Source organism: Stomoxys calcitrans, chromosome 5 (genome assembly GCF_963082655.1).
Source record: "Stomoxys calcitrans chromosome 5, idStoCalc2.1, whole genome shotgun sequence".
Lineage (NCBI taxonomy): Eukaryota > Metazoa > Arthropoda > Insecta > Diptera > Muscidae > Stomoxys > Stomoxys calcitrans.
The window spans coordinates 39,217,974-39,241,273 of NC_081556.1; the positions used below are offsets into that span (position 1 = coordinate 39,217,974).

At 36.0% G+C, this 23,300-nt stretch overlaps 1 long non-coding RNA gene across 2 annotated transcripts in view; it reads right to left on the reverse strand.

Annotated features, from left to right (window-relative positions):
* Positions 1-812: 812 nt before the first annotated feature.
* The window catches only part of LOC106082397 (uncharacterized), a 134,432-nt gene continuing 111,944 nt past the window's right edge, over positions 813-23,300 (reverse strand). The window contains exon 6 of one of the 2 annotated variants that reach the window (XR_001220496.2): positions 813-1,201. This is a non-coding gene — a long non-coding RNA (uncharacterized LOC106082397). Of the gene's footprint in view, positions 1,202-6,232; positions 6,701-23,300 lie in introns of those variants that run through there. The other variant, XR_009398507.1, reaches the window with a different exon arrangement.

Consider the following 23,300-nt stretch of genomic DNA (forward strand, 5'->3'; position numbering starts at 1 on the left):
CGGCTTTTAAAATCATTTTTGAAGAAAGATTACCTTGGACAGTGGTTTTCAAACTGTTATATATAAAAAGGGAAATTTAAAAAAAATGCAGAAAATAAACTTTTCGCCAAGAAAAATTTTTTTGCTGATGTTTTCTTCCTTGAACATACTCTACCATCAGTTGGACTCCAATGTCATTTTGTCCCATTTATTTCAGTAGTTTTTCACTTTGAGTTACTATTTTTTTACTTTAATAATAAGAAATAACTTTATTAATCAATAAACTGTAGTACTACTTCTTTATTGCCAGACCCTAGTTTACATCTTCTCTTTTTGTCTCTCTCCAAATACTTTGCTCTTTACTTGGCTTTTCATAGACTATGAACTTCACTGGTTGATCCATTGACTGGTTCTCATCCATGTGTGATATTTTTCAGTCCAGTGGTTTTTGTTGTGCTCATGGAATAAAATTCTCTCAATCATTTTTGTTTGTTTGCTAGCTGTTTATAGTTATGAGGGCCTGTTACTTGGTTACGCCAGTTTAACCTCAGCAAAAGTTTTTTTATTTTGGTGGGAAATTCTTTACGGGTTGGGAAATTGGTTACCAGTGAGACTGCTAAAATTTTCTAAAAACGAATGATGTATTGAGGGCTCGGTTTATACGAGTTTTAGATAAAATATAGAATGATATTTGGGTATAAAAATTTGCAGCCCAATGCAAAAATGCATATAAAGGAGATTTATTGAAAATTAAGCATATTACTTTTTTTTACAAATATTTTTTTTTATTACTTTTAACTAAAAAATTTCTTTGTTTGGTATCAGGCCCACACTATGGCAATTTATTTACAATTTGAATTAAAAATTCACCCAAAAATTCACCAATCTTATGCAATCCCAGTACGTTTATTTCCACTACATAAACTTCAATGGTCAGTTGCACTCCAATGCGAATTTTCTCACCCAAGTGTGATGATGGTTCACGTTGGCTGGCTACCATCATGACCACATTGTAGCATGCCTCCTGCTATCCATCGTTTTGGGCCACCTTCTTTCTCTCTTTCAGGTCTCTCGTAATGTCTATGAACATCACTGTTGGATCCATTGAGTGATTCTCATCCATGTGTGATAGTTTGCAGTTGAGTGATTTCCTTTGCCAACCACAATGCTTTTGGCAAAGTTCTGTCAGCCTGATAGCTGGTTACGCCAGTTGAAAATTCGTCTAAAATCATAACGTAAACACATTTGGAAAATAAAATTACATTTGTATTGACCCATTATTCGCTAGTCAGTTGAAATTGAATAGAGTTTTGTTAGCAATGTTGTTAGGATATTTGGGATAAGTGGTGCCCACCAAAAGAAGGATAAAAATTCGCATTGCATTGCATTGAAGGTATAACTACAACATACAAGTTGTGGACTTTATTTCATTTAAAAAATATTCCTATTATTTGGAAAATTATCATATAAAGAAGTAGTTTGACAAAAGTTATTTTGAATTTTTGCCAAATTGTCCACGGTATTCCCCCCTAACTTTACTAAGTGGCCAATTGAATTCCAATTAATTTTTTGTTATAAAAGCTGTCCACTGCCCTTCATGGTCAGTATTTTCTCTATGGTCTGTGACTTAGTTTTTGCTTCTCTCTTTTTTTTTGAGCATCACTTTTGTGGATCCATTCAATGGTTTTCATCGATGTGTGATAATTTTCAGTTCAGTGATTTTCTTTATGTTGGCGAAATTGTGGAAAATTTTAATTTCTGCTAGCCTGTTATATGATTATGGTAGCGGAACAAAATTTATCAGACAAGTTGTGCATATTGGAATTCCAAGGAATAGCAGATAATATACATATTTAATTTATCTTAAATGTTGTGAAAAACAAATATTGATCTTTTTTTTTCAAAATATGAACTTTGTAGAAAATTTTGTCAAAATTCTAATTTTATGAAAAATTTCTTAAAAGTTTTATTATTATAGGATGTTTAAAATATGATTTTGTTAGTTCATCAACATTTGTTTCAAAAAATTTCTAGAATTTTAAAGAATTTATTTTCATACAGTGCTTTTTAAACTTTTTGAAAATGAGAAAGTGACTTCCAAAGTAATTTTCAAACTTTGAAGTAAGATAAGTAACCTCAATCGAAAATTATTATGAAACGATTCTCCTGATAGACTCTTTGAAACAATAATAAAGTAAATTTATCAAACAATTTTCAAAAAAAAAGTATTTTTTTTTCATACAGTTTTTTTTAACTTTTGAAAAGTGAGGAAGTGACTTCCAAAGTATTTTTCAAACTTTGTGGATAAGATAAGTTGCTTTCATTAAAAATTATTATGAAAAGTTTCTCCTGATAGCCTGTTTAAAACAATAGTAAAGCAAATTTTTCTCAGATAGTGCTTTTCAAACTTTTTCTTAAGCAACGTTACGTAAGTTTAATTTTTTAAACCTTTTCTCAAAAACTTACTTAATTGATTTAATTAATTTTTTAATTTTCGAAATATTTTTAAATTAGTTTCTTAATAAAACCTATAGCAGACATCGAAAAAATGCTTTAATCTTATTTAATGCAGTCCTTTTCAAACTTTTCTTAAGAACAGTTACTTCAGAAAGGTATTTCCAATTTTTTTTAAATAAAATTTCCCTCATTCAATACTTTTTAAACATATTTGCAAAAACAAGTAAAAAGGCGTTAAGTTAGACCGGGCCGACCTTTGTATACCCACCACCTCGGGTATATATGTAAACCACCTTTCATCAAAATCTGTTGAAAAATGCATACCTTATGCCCCTATATCGAAATATGTTCCGATTTGGACCAAATACTAATAAGTACAAGTCATTTTTCAATTGTGTATAACAAAATATTGGTATTTTTAGTAGCTATATCTAAAAATAAATCGATCTGAACTATACACGGATGTCGAAAACCCTAATAGAATCGGATTATAAATGCGCCTTTTATAGTGCAAAGACTTTAAATCGAGATATCGGTCTATATGGCAGCTATATCCAAATCTGGACCGATTTGGGCCAAGTTGCAGAAAAATTTTGAAGAGCCTCACAAAACACACTGTCCCAAATTTCGGCGAAATCGGACAGTAAATACGCCTTTTATGGCCCCAAAACCTTAAATCGAGAGATCGGTCTATATGGCAGCTATATCCAAATCTGGACCTATCTGAGCCAAATTGAAGAAGAATGTGGAAGGCCCTTACACAACTCACTGTCCCGAATTTCGGCGCCGTCGGAAAATAAATGCGCCTTTTATGAGCACAAATCCGTAAATCCAGAGATCGGTCTATGTGGCAGCTATATTCAAATCTAGACCGATCTGGGCCAGATTGAAGAAGGATTTCGAAGGGCCTAACACAACTCACTGTCCCAAATTTCCAATAAATGCGCCTTTTATGGACACAAACTTAAAATCGGGAGATCCGTCTATATGGCAGCTATATCCAAATCTAGACCGATCTGGGCCAGATTGAATAAGGATGTCGAGGGGCTTAACTTAACTCACTGTCCCAAATTTTGGCGCCATCAGATAATAAATACGCCAATTATGGGCGGTCGGAAAAGGATATTTCGATGTGTTGCAAACAGAATGACAACATGAATATACCCCATCCTTCGGTGGTGGGTATAAAAAAAAATACTTCAGAAAATCCCATTAAAATAATTTTTAATGAATACAGTCCTTTTCAAACTAATTCTGTGAAAACATAAACCCCTAATAGCTTTCACTAGAAAAATTTTTTAGCCGAGGACATTTTTTTTTAGTTGGCTTTTATAATAAGACAGTCTTTTTAAACCTTTTATTAAGAAGAGTTTCTTCAGGCGGTTCTTTTCAGCCTTTATTTTAAATAGAATTTAGGGAGTCAAAGATTTTTTTTTACCAAAAAAAAATCTGACAATTCTTTCAAATACATTTTAAACAAGTAAAAGTTCGACCGGCCCGAAACTCCACCATGGATCGCATTTGTCAAGTTCAAAGTAGTTTTCAAAACTAATCAAAAAGAAAAAACGTACTCCAGATAGCCCTTTTGAATTATTTGTAGAGCAAATTTGCTTTAGATGATTATTTTAGATTTTTTTCTAAACAAAATTTTGGGTAGCCTACGTTTTTCCAAGAGGAATGACCTCAAACGTTCATTTTAAACAGTTTATTCAGAAGAGTTACTAGAGATAGTTTTTTTTCTTTTTAAATTTCCCACAATCAATCCTTTTCAAATATTTTTGCAAAAACAATTATTTCACATAATATTTGAATCTTACGTTTAAAGAAGTTTTCCCTGAGGCAGTCCTTTTCAAACTTTCTTTATAAACATAAACCTCTTAAAAAAGCCTAGCTTTTTTTGGTCAAAAAATATCTTTTAGCTGGGGAAATTTTCCTTTTGAATTATTTGTGAAGAATTTTAGCTAAGATCAGTAATCATCTCTAGTTAAAATTCTTTACAAACTTAACTTTTCCTTAACAAAAGCTTAAGTAGACCGAATTTTGAAAAAAATTGTATGTCTCAAACTAAAATTTCTCTATAAAATCAGAAACTCCAAAAAAGCAAGCTTCTTGTGTGGAAAAAAACTTTTAGCTGAGAAAATTAGGCTTTTAAAATATTTGTGCACGAAAATTGCAAGCAGGCTATTTTGTTAACAGAAAAATTGTTGGGAATTTAATTTATACAGTCCTTTTCAAACCATTTCCTAGGAGAAGAATAGGAAAAATTTTCTAAAGTTTCCCTCAGCCAAATTTTTTCAAACAAGAAAGAATTATTATAAAAGCAGAAACGCCAAAAAATTCAAGCTTCTGTGTTGGAAATAACCTTTTAGCTGAGAAAATTAAGTTTTTAACATATTTCTGAAAAAAAATTTGCAAGCAGGCTACGTTTTTAATAGAAAAATCTATTCAAATGTAACTTATACAGTCCTTTTCAAACCTTTTCCTAAGAGGAGAATAGGAACATTTTCTAAAATTTCCTTCAGGCAAACGTTTTTCAAACTTTTTTAAAGAATGTTTAGCACACACGCAGTCCTTTCCAACTTTCTCTACTAAGGCATAAACTCCTAAAAAGTCAAGCTTATGTGTTGAAAAAAAGCCTTTTAGCTGAGAAAATTAAACATTTCTGAAAGAAATTTCCTAGCAGGCTATGTTTTTAATAGAAAAATTGTTTCAAAGTTAACTTATACAGTCCTTTTCAAACTTTCAATAGGAAATTTTTCTAAAATTTCCTTCAGGCAAATTTTTTCAAACTAGAAAGAATTATTTCGGACCATCCTTTTAAATTGAGTTTTAAAGAAGGTTTTCTCACGCAGTCCTTTTAATACTTTTTTATAAAAGCAGAAAACCCCAAAAAGCGAAATTTTCCATTTCTCAAGAAAAAGGTTTTTCTTTTGGCGGTTTCTGTTTTTTAAGTTAAAAAGTTTTTCTCATTCAGTCCTTTTTAAACTTTTTTTATAAAAACAAAAAACCCAAAAAGAACAAAATTTTTCTTGAGAAATGTTACACAAAAAAATCTCTTTAAAACTTGCTCTAATAAAAAACTTAACATAAGCAGTAGATTTGAACTATTTAAGAAAAAATTATTTTATATGTTTTTTTAAACTGTTCTAAACAAACGCTTTAGCAGACTGTGCTTTCTTTTAAATTTTTTTTTGATTGAAATTTTCCTCAGGCAATGCGTTTCAAATATTTTGGGAAAAAAGACTACCCTTCTAAAACTATTTCTAAAATTTGACCTATGGCAGTTCTTTTCAAACTTTTTCTATAAAGACAGACATCACAAAAAGAAAGAAAAAATAAAGACAATATTTTTCGGAACATAAAAATATCTTTTAGTTGACTAAATTGTCTTATTCTTCAAAAAATTGTTTTAACCTTACTTTATGCAGTACTTTTTAAACTTTTTCTTATGACAGTTCTTTCCAATCTTATTTTTTGGTAAGATTTACCTCAGACAATAATTTTCAAAACATTTTCGTAAAATACTGCTCCAGGCAATTCTTTCAAATCATTTGTAAAAAATTTTAGTTCAAACAGTCCTTTTCAAACTTTTTCTATTAAAACAGAAATCAAACTTTTTGATAAAGGAATAAAATCTCTTAACTGAGCAAAATTTTGTTTTCATTGTTTTTAATGAAAATTTTTGTCGAAATTTGATTTTCATAAGAAATTTTGAAAAATTTTCGTTTTTATAGGAATTAAAAATGGTTCTGTATAAAACAGTTATTAAAAATATAATTTGCTGCTAAAGTTTTGTTTTTTTTTAGTTTCTGCCTTTTCCGATATTATGCAATCCCAATACATTGGTTTCCACAGCATAAACTTCAATGGGCAGTTGCACTCCAATGCACATTTCCCCATCCAAGTGTGATGATGGTTCACGTTGGCTGATTTCTGCCGCTTTACTCATGCGGCCCTGAAGTCATGTGCCCAGTGTATTGGATTTAGAGCTGCTACTGCCCAAATGGCATGAATTCTCTCATTTGAGTGCGGTGGCGGCACTCTACACCAAACAGACGAACCAACCATTATGGTGCTAGAATGCCATGCCATGAACATCACTGTTGGCAATTTTCGATCCATTGACTGCTTCTCATCCAAGTGTGATAGTTTTGTGTCCGGTGACGTATTTGGCTATGCCATACAAATTCTCAGCTACACGGCATGATTGTTGAAAATTCTGAAAGCCTGTTAGCCAAGTTACGCCAGTTTGAAATTCATTTCACTGCAAAATGAAATAGAAAATAAGCATGCAATGAGGCTAAATAGTTTTCGATTAGTTTTGTATTTCCCCTCCCCTATGAATGGATAGAGCATTGCTATTTGGGGTTATAGTTGAGTGCATTTTTATTTGCACGCAAGCGACAATTCTAATTGCCATTGAGAAACCTAAGGGTGGGCTTATCAGAGGGAGAAGGTATATATAGAAGGGTGTATGAAAAGTTGGAAATAGTTTTCTTTCAAAAGGGTGACACATTTTGGCAATGTAAGACTCTGCTTCTTACAACTGTTAACCGAATTTTGGAAAACCTTCCTTGGGTCACACATATACTTATAAAATTTTCTCCAAACTCTATGGAAACCACATATTTATGGAATTTCAAATTGTTCAGCATTTTTTAGGAAAAATTATATTTTTAGTTTTTGCTTCCAAATGGAAAAGGAAAGCCTGAGATCGCAACACACGCCAATCACTATGTTACGTCTTTGGTTAGAAAACTTTTTAACCATATTAGGTGTGACGGCTTCAAGGGGCGTACGTTGGTATGTTGGATTCGTATCGAATTGGTTACGAAAACACCTCTATGATACAAATACCACATTAACCACGCTCGACAACCCTGTCTATTAGCTGTACTTTTCCCAATGCATGTGTTTTCGTGCGATGCAACAATTACACTACTCCAATGGTATGCACATGATTCTGTGCATCCGTTGGAAGTTGTTGTAAAGATGTCAAGATCCTATCAACCAAATTGGATTAGAATTGCGCCCTCTAGAGGCCAAAAAAGTCAAGACCCCATCAGTTATTGGAAGTCATGCGCAATTTGAGCCAGATCGAAGTTCAGAACAAAACACCTGATGCGAAATTTCAACCAAATAAGATAAGAATTGCATCCTCTAGAGGTTCAAGAAGTTAAGATTCGAGATCAGTTTATATGGCAGATATATCAGGTTGCACCGATTTGGACCATACTAAGCACAGTTATTGAAAGTCATAACAAACCATCTCATACAAAATTCAGCCAAATCGAATGGGAATTGCGCTGTCTAGAGGCTCAAGAAACAAATATCAGAGATCGGTTTATATGGCAGCTGTATCAAGTTATGAACCAATTTGATTCATTCTTTTATCCATTATTTAGAGTTGAAGCAAAACATCTCATGCAAATTTTAAACAAATCGGATAAGAATTTCTCCCTCTAGAGGCCCAAAAGGTCAAGATCGGTTTTGTATGGCAGCTGTATCAGGTTATGAACCGATTTATACCATACTTGGCATAGTTGTTCGGCGCCCTCTAGAGGCTCAAGAAGCCAACCTCCGAGATCGGTTTGTATGACAGGTTATGAGGTTAGAACAGAACATTCCATGCGAAATTTCAGCCAAATCGGACAAGAATTGCGCCCTCTAGGGGCTCAAGAAGTCAACCTCCGAGATCAGTATAAAAATGAAAAATTGCAGTTGCATTAGTTTGTTGGCATCGAATCTTTGTTGGCACATAATCTTAGACACACTAATGATGTAGAAAGCAGCCGAGACACAGTGGGATAAAATCAAAAAAAAAAAAAACCCAGAAAAAAAGGTGTCGTTTTTCTACTCACCACCATAGGATGGGGGTGTACTAAACTGGCCATTCCGTTTGTAACACCTGAAAATATTGATCTGCGACCCCATATAGTATATATATTCTGGACGTTTTGAATCGATCTAGCCATGTCCGTCCGTCCCTCCTTCCATCCGTCTCGTCGAAATCACGATAGCAGTCGAACGCATCAGCCTAGCTTCTTGAAATTTTGCATAGATATATTTCATAGATGTAGGTCGTTGGGGACTGCAAATAGAGCATATCAGTTCAGATTTGGATATGGCTCCCATATAAACTGATCTCCCGATTTGACATATTTAGCCCCTAGAAGCCGCAATTGTTATCCGATTGAGCTGAGATTTTGCTGAGACCGATGACGAGCTGAGATTTTGCATATAGTGTTCTGTTACGACGTCCAACAACCGTGCCAAGTACGGTTGAAATCGGTCCATAGCCTGACATAACTCCCATATAACCCCATCTCCTGATATGACATCTTGGGCCCCTGAAGTCCGTAATTTTTGTCCGATTTGGCTAAAATTTTGCATATAGTGTTGTCTTATGACTTCCAACAACTGTGCCAAGTAGTATGGCTCCGATCCCATATCAGGCTCCCAAAGTTGGTCATCTCGGAATTTCGAAAATTTGTTCAGGCTGACAAATCTTCATTTGTGGTTCGATAAAAAATAGTTTTTTAGCTTGATAGTGCAAAAAATCCTAAATCCTTTCAAAAAAAGTACGCCAAAAGTCTACAATATCTCTTTTGGTCTCGGAGATTTCCGACTTTTAGTTTTTTTGGAATTTTGGTCAATATACCCTTCGTATTTTGCGATTAACGAAGGCATTTGTAGTTCGATTTTTATTTTGATGCATGATTGAGATAAAGGCCTGCCAAGAGACGTGCGAACCATCTGCCAAATTTTAAGGAACTGGATATACCACCCGAACCATCTGGAGCCTTGAAATTCAGAACATGATACCATAGAAATCTCAGCTCTAACCATTCCAAATTTCCTATCCGTTCTCAAACGTCACATTTTTCACTTGTTTTATTTTCAATTCTATCCCATTGTGCGAGGTCTGAATGAGAAAGTAAGGTCCAGTTTTGACGAAAGTATTCACAAAAGTATTTTTTTTTACTATTAATAAAATTTATTGATTTTATATATTGGGTTGCCCAAAAAGCGGATTTTTCATATAGTCGGCGTTGACAAATTTTTTCACAGCTTGTGACTCTGTAATTGCATTCTTTCTTCTGTCAGTTATCAGCTGTTACTTTTAGCTTGCTTTAGAAAAAAAGTGTAAAAAAAAGTGTATGTGATTTCATTCTAAGTTTTATTAAAAATGTATTTATTTTCTTTTAAAAAATGCGCAATTACTTTTTGGGCAACCCAATATAAGCCAAACATGATCTTGTGCTGTTACAAAATGCGACAACATTAATTTCTGCTACTGTATTTTTTCTGTCACATTTTTAATGGAATTTAATTTTTTTTTTTTTAATTTTACCCTTTACCGTAACACATCGAAATATTGATCAAAGACCCCATAAAGAAAAATAGTCTTGATCGTCATTACATTTTAAGTCGATCTAGCCTTGTCCGTCCGTCTGTCTGTCGAAAGCACGCTAACTTTCGATCTCGGATCGCGACTACTTGAGCCTCTAGAGGGCGCAATTCTTATCCGATTTGTTTGCAATTTTCCATAGTGACTTCTCCTCTGTCAAACAAGGCCTGAAGCGGTCCATAATCTGATATAGTTCCCATATAAACCGATCTCCCGATTTTATTTCGATTTGGCTGACACTATGGTATCCAATATCAAAACCAAGTGTGCCCCGAATCGGTCCATAACCAGATATAGCCTCAGTAGCTTGGGTATTTTTATCCATTATCTTTTGTCTGTCTATGAGGAGATATCTGGCAAAACACTTGACAAATGCGATGAATGTTGGAGGGTACATAAGATTCGGCATGGCCGAACTTAGCGCGCCTTTATTTGTTTTTATGAAAGTCTAACGTTCAATGATATACTGTATTAAATTTTTGAAATCGCACTAGTTTAATGTGGAAGTTGAGCTAAATTCCTCTTCACTACGTGTTGGCATTTATCTTTTCAATGAAGATGATGAGCCGAGAAGAATTCTTGTTTGTATTCTTAATGATCCTTGTTCAAATGCAACCTGTTATGCAGCCGTATACTCCATAATTTTTTATTTTAAATTTTTTTTTAGTTTTTTTCTCATGGCTAGCAAATTTCTTTTGTTTCTCTCTGTGCCTCTGCAGAGTTCAAATGTTTATCGCTAACTAAATGAAATTTTCCATTTAACCCACAAAGAAACCTATTTAAGCCCAAGTAGTAGCAGTAGAATATCATCATCATGTGCCCGTAGTTATACATCAATGATTTTCATTCCCATGACATGACATGGTGCTGATTATTGCTTAACTCAAAAAAAGGCATTGGTAGAGTGAAATTGCAAATTTTCGTTTTTCACCTTTTCCATTTGAAGTAAATACTTTGAATTTTTTTTCGATTTTGATATTTATGGGCGCCCAATACACAGTTCCACCATTTGATTTCAAGTGGAACTTGGGTTGGGTGTGCCATTGGTTTGATGCCCATGAGTGAAATAAAGCAGGGGACATTTAGGCTAAAACCTATTAAAAAAAGAGACAATGTTTTTGGGTTGTATGAATATTTTCAAGGGAGCTATACCTCTGTTAATGTTTCATATTATAGAATTTTTTTTGGCATTATGTTCTATTAATGAACAATTCATTACTATCTGATTAAATTCGTATAGCCGAACCGGGCCCGCTCCGCTGCGCCTTCTTTAACTCTATAAAATCTTTTTTTAGGTAGGGACACTTCGCCCTGAATATGATTATCGATTCCCGCCATTGTAGCATATGTTTGCCTATGACGATGAATTGTCATCTCGAAGAAGAAAATTTTAATTTTTAGGAAACGCTCCAACGTCTCATCATCTTCCCCACATGCTATCACTTGCCCCACCAATTTTTCAAAAGTGAGCTCGTAGTCTTGTGTGTCCCGTTATGACACCAAAAGCTATACTGACCTCCTTCTTACTTCCTTTCAGTAATAGCCTCGTACCCTCACGATCCGAATCACCCCATAAGATTTTCGCCGTCCTACCGACTGTTTCGCTGTTCCATCATCTTCATTGAGAAGATAAATGCCAAGACGTAGTGAAGAGGAATTTAGCTCAACTTTAACATGAAACTAGTGCGATTTAAAAAATTTAATACAGTATATCATTGAATGTTAGACTTTCATAAAAAAAGTAAAATCGCGCTAAGTTCGGCCGTGCCGAATCTTATGTACCGTCCAACATTGATCGCATTTGTCAAGTGTTTTGCCAGATATCTCTTCATAGACAGACAAATGATAATGGATAAAAATGTCCAAGCTACTAAAGTTATATCTGGTTATGGACCGATTCGGGGCACACTTGGTTATGATGGTGGATACCATGGCAGAAGTCATTCAGCCAAATCGAATACGAATTGCGCCCTCTAGAGGCTCAAAAAGTTAAATCGGGAGATCGGATTATATGGGAACTATATTAGGTCATGGACCGCTTCAGACCTTATTTGGCAAATATGTTGGAGGTGTAGGAGAAGTCGTTGTGCAAATTTTAGTCAAATTAAACAAGAACTGCGCCCTCTAGTGGCTCAAGAAGTGCAATCTGTCGATCGGTTTATATGGAAGCTATATCTGGTTAAAGGTCAGAGGAGAAGTCACTGTGCACAATTTCAGATAAATCGTAAAAGAATTGCGCCTCTATGGGCTCAGTTTATATGGGACCGATAGTACCACATTTGGCACATCTTTTGAACGTCAAAGAAAATGTAGATCGCTTTGTATGGGACCTATATCAAAAGATGGATCGATGTGGCCCACATACAATCCTAACCGACCTATTCGAATAGGAAGTCTTCGCACGAAATCTCAAGCGTCTAGCCTTACTCCTTCGAAAGTTAGCTTGCTTTTGACAGGCAGACAAACGGACAAGGTAAGATGGACTTAAAATGTAATGGCTATCAACATTTCGATGTGTTATAAACGGAATGACGAATTAAGTATACCCCCATCTACGGTGCACAGCGTTGGCAAATCGAAAAATATGGGAAATAATTCTAGAACTTTTGAACGAATGGAGATATGTACATGAAACTTCGCATAGTCAATGTTGAGGTGTTTTCCAATAAGTATGCAATACGGGGACCCTACTAGGTAAAGAGGCTGATCCATGGGGCATGCAAATTGGTCACCTCGAGTATGTCAAATTGGCTTGATTTTTTTAAAAATAGAGCTCGTAAAACCCTACAATAAATATGCCCGAATTTCCAGTATATCTCTAACGGTTTATGAGTTATTGGACTGACAACGATTTTTTTTGAAAAATTTAGTCAATTAAAAAATTTAAAAATTAGAGTATAAGAGTATAAGAAGTGCTCAAATATAGATATCAAATTCGTGCAACACTCCCAAGTCCCTTTAATTTGAGGCCCATATTGGCATGGTCGGTAAATATGAACCGTTGGGAGGGTGTTTTGGGGCTGGGGCGGCCACCGGTACTTTGCTCCGAAAAGAGATATCAAATTCGTTCTTTACCCCCACATACCGTTGATTTGAGCTCCAATTTGCCATGGTGGGATATGAATTTCAGTTTAGGGAGTGAGGCCGTAAAGCACCTTCTAAACTGAACTTTATATCCCACCAAACACTTGGCTCTAAAATTGGATATCGAATTCGTTTTCTACTCTCAAATACCTTTCGTTTGAGTTCCATATTGTCATAGTGGGCCAATTAACTTATTTGATGTATTTTTAGGAGGAAAAGGCCACCTGGACTTGAGCTCAAATTTTAATGTCATATTCGTAATCTACTCCCAAATACCTATCATTTGAGTCTCATATAGACATGGTCGGCTAATATGCCCATTTGGGGGTAGGGCAACCTCCCATTACTTGAACCTAATTTTTTATGCCATATTTGTAATCTAATGCCGAATACTTTCCATTTGAGTGCCATATTGATAGGAACGTCGAACGTGTTTGGAGGAATTTTGAAGTTGGGGCGGCCCGCTGGTTACTTGGACCAACATTTTAACTCGATATCCATTTTCTAGTCTCCAATACCTTTGATTTGATAACCATTTTGTGCCCATCGATGCACTTTTAGTTTTGGACGGCGTTTTTGGGGTAAGAGGGAGGGACCACCCCCATCCGATATGTTAAAAATATTTAGCCTATGTTTTCTTCCAGATAAACTTACATAATCTGTGAAATTTAAGAAAAATCGTTTCAGCCGTTTTGATTCTACGGAACAAACCAAAAAAAAAAACCGAGCCCCATATAGTCATGGTGGGTCATATGCCCATTTAAGGCATTTTTGGGAGGTAGGGTGACCCCCTATACTTCTAACTGATTTTGTATGCCAGATTCGTAATCTACTTCCGAATACCTTTCATTTAAGGCCCATATTGACATGAACGTCCAATATGGAATTTTGGAGTTGAGGCGGCCCGATGGTTACTTAGATCCAAATTTTAATACCATATTCGTATTCTATTTTCCAATACCACGGTCCATTTTCGATTTTTGGTGGTGTTTTTGGGTAACGGGGCAGGGTCCGCCCTCTTCCGAAATCAACAAATTATAAAGCCTATTTCTCCTTCCTACCATATTCGCAATCTACTCCCGAATACCTTTCATTTGAGTCCCATATTGTCATGATCGTCTAAAAAACCTATTTTAGGGGGTTGAGGACCCAATTTTTAATATGAAATTCGTACTCCACTTCTGAATAACTTTCATTTAAGTCCCATATTGTCCCGATCGGTCCACTTTTATTTTTGGGTAGTACTTTTGGGGTAAGGGGGAGGGTCCGCCCCCCTTCCGATATCAAAAAATTTTATTGCCTTTCAGACCAACGTACACAATCTGTGAAAATTTCTAGGTATCGGTTCAGCCGTTTTTGATTCTATACGGAACAAAAGTTAATTTTAATTACACTAAATTCTTAAGGAGACTTCCCCAAAATCTGTCAGGACTCCTTTTTACTCCGAATGAATGTTTATTGATCTGAAGCTTTAAGGACACCTTTTTCAACCTTTAAGGATATCTGCCGTGTTTATTTTAGGTTTTCACACATTTCACAACGTTTCTATCATTTGATGTTCCATTTTACTAGAGTATCATCATAGACTGATATACTCCAATGACTTTCATTCCCATGACGTTAATGGCAATGATAATTGCTAGATGAAATAGTTATGGGAGAGTGAAATTGCAAATTTTTAAACCTCTGCGCATGAGAGTGAAGTTTTTTTTTTAGAAAGTTAATGAGCTTGGCATTCTGGTCTCCCAATACCTTGTTACGGTTAATGATTACACTGGTGTTGAAAGCGAAATGGTCAGTTACAAGTAGCAATTGAGTGATACTTGAAACTGTAGACACCGCAGTAGCTGAGTGTCAACATTTATACTCCATAGGAAATGAGGCAGAAAATATGGAGTAACGTAAAAAAGTGCAAAGTTTGGCCGGGCCGAATCTTATATAACCTGCAGCATGGATCGCATTTGTCAAGTTCTTTGCACGGTATCTCTTTATAGGCAAACAAAGGACAATGTATAGGAATTGCTATGTTAATGGAGTTATATCAGGAGTTTTATTTTGTGCAAAATACCTGGGTGTTTTGCCGGACAGGCAATTGAATTTCAAATCCAACATTTTGGAAAGGGCAAGAAGGGCAACTCTTGCCCTATACACCTACAAGAGAGCCATTGGCAAAAGTTGGGGGGTTTGTGACGCGCATCATGCAATGGGTATATACTGCAGTTGTCAGACCTATGATGCCATATGGTGTTGTGGTCTGGTGGACGTGACTTCAAAAGTTCACCTACTGCTCAATACTCAACGGGATCCAAAGGGTGGGCAGTAAGTTTCATCACAGCCGCACTGAGGACGACACCATCTGATGCACTGAATATAATGCTACATCTGGGTATATACTGCAGTTGTCAGACCTATGATGCCATATGGTGTTGTGGTCTGGTGGACGTGGCTTCAAAAGTCCACCTACTGCTCAATACTCAACCGGATCCAAAGGATGGCTTGTTTGTGCATCACAACCGCACTGAGGACGACACCATCTGATGCACTGAATATAATGCTACATCTTATGCCTCTGGACATTGTGTCTAGACAAATTGCAGCGACCACTGCCGAGAGGTTAAGAGAGCTTGGTCATGTGGCGGCTACGGACACTGTGTTATCCTTGATACAATATCCTATGTTCCAGGCAGTGTGGATTACACCCAACCTGAGCCGCTTTTTGATAAAAAGTACTGTACCACTATTCCTGATAGAACCGATGGAAACTACGATATCCCTGGTAACAGAAGTTACATAGACTCCTATACGGATGGTTCCAAAGTAAAGATCTAGAACTGGTCATATAGCAAAGGTTACCCGACCACTGCAGTGTGTATCAAGCGGAGATTCTTGCAATTAAGGAAGTGGTGGCTAAGTTATAATGGCATAAATATCTTCTCAGACAGCCATTAAATCCTTGGAGAACGTATTTCTGAACACAAAAACCGCCTTCGACTGTCGAAGATGGCTTTTAACGAGATGGCTGAACAGTTAAAAATTCACCTGTTCTGGGTGCCATAGAGATATCCCTGGGAATCGCAAAGCGAACGAGCTTACCAGACTAGGAACTACCCTACACATTCCAGGGATACTGGAATCTGTGGGTATGCCTCTGGCGGCATGTAAGCTAAGTTTTCAGGGCCAGGCCCGAAGGACAACGAATGATAGATGGTCACATGGAGGGGGTGGAGCATTTCAAAATTATGTGGCCTAATCTAGACTTGAAGAGGTCTATCGCTTTGCTGTCACTGGCTGGAACAGACGTCTCTGTCGTTGTGTTCTGGACAGGTCACTGTCTAATCGGAAAAGATGCTGACAGACTGAAGGTTGCTAGTAACGACTTTTGCAGAAGCTGTGAGGACATCGAAGAAGAAGAGACAATAGAACACCTTCTGGGTGTGTGTCCCGCACTGGCAGTCAGAAGGAGTTCCACTTCTCATTTCTTTGAGAACCTGTCTGATTTAGCGAATGTGAACATTTCCAAGTTGTTGGGACTTTAAAGAGATCTGCATGGTTAAACGGTAGGAACTAGAAGGCATATTCCTACTACTGCTCTTGTGATAACACAATGGACGAAAACGTCTAATGGCAGACTGCAACTTAAACCTAACCTAACCTACACGGTAACAGAGTGTTTTAGTCAGGTCAGGTTCTGTGTCACATGCATAACAGAGATATCCAGTTCATTGTCCCGTCTTCAAAGGACACTCCACCTGCTGCATGCCCCTTATTACGTTCGTCCGTTCGTTCCCCGTTCGCGAAATGTTAAATGCGGTTGAGAAGCTACTGATTTCGTGTCCATAAGGCGGAAAATTAAATACCAGGAAAGCAGATATGGCAACACATTGCCAACGAAACATGTATCACTCAAGAGAGTCTTCATAGGGTTTCTACAAAATGTGGAAGATAACAAAGAGAAGCAGAATTGTTTTACTTCTAAAAGAGAAAGTTGCAACTAGCCATGGTTCTTTCAAAAGTATTTTCATTGTTAGTCTAAAGAATATGATGATTTCTTAGCCAATGCTCTAGCTATACAAGCCTCCAATGGCCCATTGAGGGTTTGTTACGGTTGCTGTTCAGCTTAAGTGCTATCACCAGCAGTTACACTCCAGCGGCAATCATTCCCATGACGTTCATGGTGATGATAATTGTTGGCCTAAGTCTACCGGAGAGTAAATTGCAAATATTTAGCAAACATGGTCTGCTCTTACTACTCCTCTGTTGTTATGATCTCCTGTTATTGAATTGCGGAGGAGAATTTCCCTGACCTTCTTCTGTTATGGGGAATTTTCCAGTTCTGCTGTGTTTAGCCATTGATCGCTGTTACAGTTTCAATCTAAAGGTCATGATGGTTGGTTTCATCACTATGAGTTACACTTCGGCGACTTTCATTCCCATGACGCTTTCGGTTGAGAATGAAAATGATTTGCAAATGCTGTACATTAGTTGCTTTTATAAATTTGAGAAAAATATATTTTGTTATGATAGCCTATTACATGGTTCCACTGGATGAACTCGTCTGCTAGTATTAAGGTGAGCATTTGAAACTGCCATTGATAGATGTGTTTAGGAGACAGTGGTCTGCTCATATCCCTTATACACTTGAGGAGTGACAAAACAAAAAAAATAAGATTTTGCAGAAAATGCATTTAAGGCTGTAGATAGAAGATTGTTACTTTAGGGTTCTCATAAGGTCCCTGGGTGTAGTTACGTGAGTACGTGTTACGTTTGTTCAAATACATGGTAAGACAAAGTGACATATAGATATACTAGCATTCCGGTGGCTTGCTTCGTTGCCCAGTTTCTAATTCCCCCTTTTTAGTATAGGACTTCTAGAAACCTAGGTAGTCACTCGACTTATAAGATTAGGAAGTTTTGTAATAATTGCGTATAAAATTTCAGAAATCTGTCCCCTACTGTAAAGAAAGTACCAAGAATAACAATAAATCGGACAAATGATTAAGTCGCCCAATATATTTTGTCAAGGTATAAATGAATACGAATTTTGAGCGCTTTAGCCCAATTCGTAAAGAATGTAACATTTTGTATGTTTTAGTAACTAAATGTACAATTTTGATCGGCCTAAAATTATAGTCAAGATGTAGCTGCATTCCAGTATTGAGAGCTTAAGATCACTCTGTAAAGAAAGTACCATTTTGTATGTTTTTCAAGAATTTCAAATAAATCTTCTTACCGCCCAATATTTACTGTGTAGCCGTATTTTAATTTTGAGTGCTTTAGTTCAATTCGTAAAGAGTATACCATTTTCCACGTTTTAGTACCTAAATGTACAATTTTGAACAATCTTCAGTTCACCTAAAATTTATAGTCAACGTTGGTACCAAAATGTATGTATTTTTAATCATTTAATCACCTATCATATATTTCTTAGTTGTACCTACATGCCAAATTTCAGACCACTAGCTCCATCCATGAAGAAAGTATCAAAAAGATCATTTGGCCACCCATCATATATTTCTTAGTGGTACCTACATGCTAAGTTTCATACCTCTAGCTTCATCTGAACAGAAAGTACCAAATGGTACCAAAATGTACGAGTTTTTAAAATAACAGTTTGTAGCTCATCATCATATATTTCTTAGTTATACCTACATGCCAAATTTCAGACCTCAAGCTCCATCTGAACAGAAAGTACAAAATAATACCAATTTTGGTATCAAAATGCATGAAATTTGAATTTATCATTTAGTTATCCATCATTTATTTCTAAGTTGAACCTACATGCCAAATTTTGGACCTCTAGCTCCAACTATAAAGAAAGTACCAAAAAGTACCAATTTTGGTACCAAAGTATACCAATTTTGAAAAGATCATTTAGTCACCCATTATATATTTGTAAGTTCTACCTACATGCCAATTTTCAGACCTCTAGCTCCATCTGCACAGAAAGTACCATGTGGTACTAATTTTAATACTAAATTGTACGAATTTTAAAAAGATCATAGCCTCCCATCGTATTTTTCATAGTTGTACCTGCATGCCAAATTTCAGACCTCAAGATCCATCTGAACAGGAAGTACAAAATGGTACCAATTTTGGTACCAAAAATATACGAATTTTAAATGGATCGTTTAGTCATCCATCATTTATTTCTTAGTTGTATCTACATACATGCTAAATTTCAGACCTCAAGATCCATCTGATCAGAAAGTACAAAAGATACCAAAATGTATGAATTTTGAATGGATCATTTAGTCATCCATCATTTATTTCTTAGTTGTACCTACATGCCAAATTTCAGACCACAAGGTCCATCTATAAACAGAGTATCAAATGGTACCAAATTTGGTGTACAAATTTTAAAAGATCATAGTCGCCCGTCATATATTTCTAAGTTTTACCTACATGCAAAATTTCAGACTTCTAGCTCCATCTGCATAGACAGTACCATACTAACTTTGGTACCAAAATGTACGAATTTTAAAAAGATCAAAGTCACCCATCATATTTTCCTAGTTTTACCTACATGCCAAATTTCAGACCTCTAACTTCATCTGTCAAGAAATTACCAAAATGGTACCAATTGCGGTACTAAAGGTACGTTGTATCCCGTTACCAGTATTATTTTTCAATTTTTCTTTTCACCCTCATCATTTTGCCCCAGATGCCGTTTTGTTCAAATTTCAAAATTCTACCTCTATCCATGCGCACTGTACAAAGTTCACCCATTTCGTAACTTTTTGGTACTTTTTTTAGTACCTAAATGTACAAATTTCCAAAAACTCTTTTAGTCACGATATTAAGGTTGCCATAGTGTACCTAAGTTCCAAAATTAAGAGCTCTAGTTCAAATTACAAAGAAAGTACCAAATAGTACCAATTGCGGTACTAAACGTACTATTTCTTCCACTTCTGGTTCTATTTTCAAAAAAATTATTTACCAAACATTATTAATTCGGGAATCTCTTTAATTTGTGCCCAAGAACTTAATTTTAGCCCTTTCCGTTCGCACTGGGCAAATATGTACCATTTCGTACTTTTTAGTACCTATACGTACGAATATCACCAAATACAGCCTCATCCCGTGCCTATGACCCAAGACCAACATTCGTGCAAAATTGCATGATTCTAGCTTTAGCCGTTTGCGCTGGGCGATGATCAGTCAGTGAGTCAGCAATCAATCAGTCACGCAACTCTTTTATTGTACCCTAAAACACTACTGTGGTACAGGGTATTATAGCTAAGTGCATTAGTTTGCAACACCCAGAAGGAAGAGAGATAGATCCATTGATAAGCATGCCGATAGACTCAGAAACACTTTCTGATTCGATTTAACTATGTCCGTCTGTCTGTCTGCCCATGTTAATTTGTGAACAAAGTACAGTTTTCAACCGAAAGTCTTCAAATTTGGTACAGCCATGGTTTTCGGCCTAGAGACGAAGAATATTGAATTGGAAAAAATCGGTTCAGATCTGGATATAGCTTCCATATATATGTTCGTCCGATTTGCAGTAATATTGCAATAAAATGGTCATTTATTAAACGATTCCCTCGAAATTTGGCAGGAAAGATTTTTTCTTGACTTTCGACATTATTAGTGAATATCATATAAATCGGTTCAGATTTAGATATAGCTCTCATATATATTATCGCCCGATTTTCACTTCAAGAGTCACAGGAAGCGCATTTATTGACACCTCTTGCCAAAATTTTGCACAACGCTTTCCTCGACGACTACCGCAACATCTGAAAAGTTTGCTCCAAATCGGTTCAGATTTATATATAACCTCCATATGTATGTTCGTCCGATTTTCAGAAATATTGCAATAAGGTGCTCATTTGTTAATTGCCATAATTTTACACAACGCTTTCCTCGACAACTACCACAATATCTGAGAAGTTTGCTCGAAATCGGTTCAGATTTAGGTATAGCTCCCATATATATGTTCGCCAGATTTTGGTTAATGTGCGATAATGTTGTCATTTGTCAACCGTAGTTATTACAGTTTGAACATATTTGCTCGAAATTTGATGCGGATTGTTTAATAACCCATCTGAAAACATCCGCCGAGGACCATCCAAATTGGTTCAGAAGTGAATTTAGCTCCAAAACTGTACTTACAGGGTAGATGTAGGGTATTATACTGTCGCCACCGCCCGACTTTTGCCTTTCCTTACTGGTTTATATATAGCTAAGGATAGGCCAGGCAATACACTGGGGACTACTGTTGTAAAAGCGTGACTGAATATGGAGTAACTTAAATACTGGACAGATGAATTGATGAAGAGATCGAGTATATTCTACATACCCTACAATAAGCTGGTTACTACTATTATGAAACCATGGTGGAACTTGATTTAGTGGCTCCTGTGCCTGCTAGACGTAGGGCATTACACTAACTATTACTATTATGTAGACGTAAGTAAAAGTGATGCGATTAAAAGTTCTTCGCAAACCTAGGAAGAACCCTGAGGATGAAGAAAAAAGCAATACGACTTTTTCTTCAAAATTTTCATCTAAACCACTGTTATAACTCTTCTTTGCCATTTATTTTAAATCCAATTCAATGTTGCTTTTAAATTTCCGTTACCATAATAAAGTGAATTGCATAACTGACTATTGTGTTATTTGGTATAACCTTAAAAAATTTCCCATCATTTGAAAACGGTACAATTGCATTGTTTTTGGCAACTGTCTTCTGAAGAATGCGTTTCCCACGGTAGGCCTTAAAATGCTATCCATAAGTTATGTTCTCCCATTACACTGCGTTACGGTGTTTGAAAATCGAATATATCATCCTTCAAACTCTTTTGGACAAGAGTTTCTTTCCTTAAGGTGGGAAACAAAAACAAGGTCCATAGTTTTCTTGTCGTTTTTTTATTCAAGAGGAAAAACAAACTGACTGCTTCAAAACTCTAACCGATATCACAATCTTAACACTTTGGTCCCTGCCATTTCAATTATTTTCGAACAAGCCTATCATATTCATTTAGCTCAATTAGTGATTACTATCGTCATCATTATCGCCACGGGCAATGATCATGAGGATGCTGTTATGTTTATTGATGTGGAACGATGTGTAACAACTTATTGGGAGAACAGCATGAACTGAAAGTATAGGCAACACTTGCTAACAATAGGAAAATTTAAATATCATGACATGCAGTAGTTCGTGTTGCATGCTTGGGAAGTTCATGAGTTCATTACCCCTCTAAAATCTCTTCACTAAAAGGGGGGCTTTAACAAACAACTACGACCCCTTAAGAAAGAAAAACATGTGATAGAATAAATATCATTGGGGAATGGAATAAATATGGTCGTGCCATAATTTGTGATAGCAGCTGCACGTGTGGGAGATATTGTTTTTTATTCAATTTAAATTGAAATCAAAAAGGGTCCACATTTATCCAATTATCATTTCAACACTGATCTTGTTTACTTAGCGGAACTATGTACCAGGAGCACATTACAAGCAACAAGTAGTGGGCGAAAAACCAAAACTGAAACCGTTGCGTGTGATCACATGCATAATACTCCCATCCATATAAACAATAAATGCAATGAGCCTCGTCACTAATGAAATCACGTGTGTGGGATGCTGTAATAGTACAACGGTGGAGTGTATGAGGCCATTAAAGAGGCCTTTTTTCTGTCATTCCACTTGAAGGCCTCATATACTGAGTAAAACGTAGAAAAGGCTACAAGAAAAATCAAATAATTGAAGGAAAAGATAGAGATAGGATAAGGATAAGGATAGGATAAGGATAGGATAAGGATAGGATAAGGATAGGATAAGGATAGGATAAGGATAGGATAAGGATAGGATAAGGATAGGATAAGGATAGGATAAGGATAGGATAAGGATAGGATAAGGATAGGATAAGGATAGGATAAGGATAGGATAAGGATAGGATAAGGATAGGATAAGGATAGGATAAGGCTAGGATAAGGCTAGGATAAGGATAGGATAAGGATAGGATAAGGATAGGATAAGGATAGGATAAGGATAGGATAAGGATAGGATAAGGATAGGATAAGGATAGGATAAGGATAGGATAAGGATAGGATAAGGATAGGATAAGGATAGGATAAGGATAGGATAAGGATAGGATAAGGATAGGATAAGGATAGGATAAGGATAGGATAAGGATAGGATAAGGATAGGATAAGGATAGGATAAGGATAGGATAAGGATAGGATAAGGATAGGATAAGGATAGGATAAGGATAGGATAAGGATAGGATAAGGATAGGATAAGGATAAGGATAAGGATAAGGATAAGGATAAGGATAAGGATAAGGATAAGGATAAGGATAAGGATAAGGATAAGGATAAGGATAAGGATAAGGATAGGATAAGGATAGGATAGGAT